Genomic DNA, 1,940 nt, shown 5'->3' with positions numbered 1-1,940 from the left:
CGTTAAAACCATCCACTTGTGGTATTTCTGTTAGAGCAGCACTAGATGACTAAGACAGAATTTGGTACCGAGGGAGCAGGGTGCTGCTCTAACAGATACCTAAAATGTGGAAGCAGTTTTATAACTGTGAATGGATAGACATGCGGCAGTGACAGAGGACCGGCAGCAGCAGAGAACCAACAGCAGCAGAACCAGGAGACCAGTGCGAGACCCACGGAGCGAGAGAGCTGACTGCCTGTGTGCGGGAGGCTTCCTGGAGGAGTGGGGTGCCTCTGGGCACTTACTGGTGGAGCTACAGAGCTTTGGAACACTTGCCCCAGCAGGGCAGGTGGTGGCATGAGGCCCGAGAGCCAAGAGGCTACAGGAAACAGAAGCAGAAGCTGAAGAGACAAGGGACACAAGAAGCTGAGCTGCCTGAGTCTCAGAAGGTATGGCCATGACCTCAGGGGTTTCAAACAGTGGAGCAATGGCCTCTGGTGCTTCTAAGGGTGGAGTCGCCACTCAGATGGACTGGGAGAATGGTGCGCCTAAAGCCAAGGGAACAGAGTTGCTGTCCCAGGGGGCCTAGAAGGCAGAGCTGAAGCCCAGGACCGTGGGGCCTTGACTCAGAATCCAGAGACTGTGGCCAATACCTAGAGTCTGGAGGGCAGGGCCATTGTGTAAATTGTCTCAGAGAACAGAGGATTATTTTCAAAGCCTTGAGGGCTAATAGAATGTGTTCTCCTGACTTGCTTGGTGCCTGTTGTCCCTTCTTTTCCTCCAGTTTCTCCCATTTGTAATGGAAATGTCTAGCTTGTGCCTGTTCTGCCATTGTACATTTGGAAGCAGATAGCTTGTATTCTAGATTTCACAGATGAAGAGGAATTTTTGGATTTTGGACTTGGAGTTAAGACTTTTGCTATGATATGATGGGGTGAATGTTTTCCATGTTGCAAGGATGTGATTTTTGGGGGGCCAAAGGGTGGAATGTCATGGTTTGAATTATGTCCCCCCAAAAATGTGTATATCAGTTTGGCTAGGCCATGATTCCTGGTACTGTGTGATTTTCCTATATGTTGTAAATCCTGCCTCTATGATGTTAATGAGGGAGATTGGGTGGCAGTTGTGTTAGTAAGGCAGGACCTGATCTACAAGACTGGATTGTGTCCTGAGGCAATCTCTTGAAATATAAAAGAGAGAAGTGAGCAGTGAGACAGGGGGACCTCATACCATAAAGAAAGCAGTGCCAGGAGCAGAGCGCGTCTCTTTGGACCAGGGTTCCTGTGCAGAGAAGCTCCTAGTCCGGGGGAACACTGATGAGAAGGCTGACAGAGAGAGAAAGCCTTCCCCTGGAGCTGACGCCGTGAATTTGGACTTTTAGCCTACTTTACTGTGAGGAAATAAACTTCTCTCGTTAAAACCAAAAAAAGAAAGGAAAGGAAGCGTGACAGCCAAGAAAAATCACTCCGAAGCACTTAAAGACGCCAGGTCAAGAAGGGCAGGGCACGGCTACCTGGGGAGGGTAGGTAGAAAACCAGAGTGAGGCATCCCCAACTAGAGGGCCTAGGCAGGTCAGCTGGGGCCTCCCTCTGCCTCTAAGTGAGGCTGAGCCCAGCCACTGCAGTGGGGGTGATAGATTCTTGGCCAGGGCATGACCTCTCCTACTGCCCCAGGCCCCCCTTCCTTGACTTCTTTAACTACCTGCCAATTCAATTTACCCTCAGAATATCTCCACCCAAGGATCCACAGTATCACCAAGATGATGCCAATCAAGGTAACAGATCGAGCCTAACAATTGAGCCAGGACAGCTGACCTTTGATTAAAGCAGAGAATTGCAAAAGGAATCAGATTAAAGACATCTAAATTAATGGGGCCTGGATCTGCTTCCCAAGAAACCCATTTGGAAAATTTGAAGGAGAGAAATAATGCTCCCCAGCCCAGACACCAAGCCATGACCTTC

Source organism: Trichechus manatus, unplaced genomic scaffold, assembly GCF_000243295.1.
Source record: "Trichechus manatus latirostris isolate Lorelei unplaced genomic scaffold, TriManLat1.0 scaffold00038, whole genome shotgun sequence".
Lineage (NCBI taxonomy): Eukaryota > Metazoa > Chordata > Mammalia > Sirenia > Trichechidae > Trichechus > Trichechus manatus.
This window is presented reverse-complemented; position numbering follows the sequence as displayed.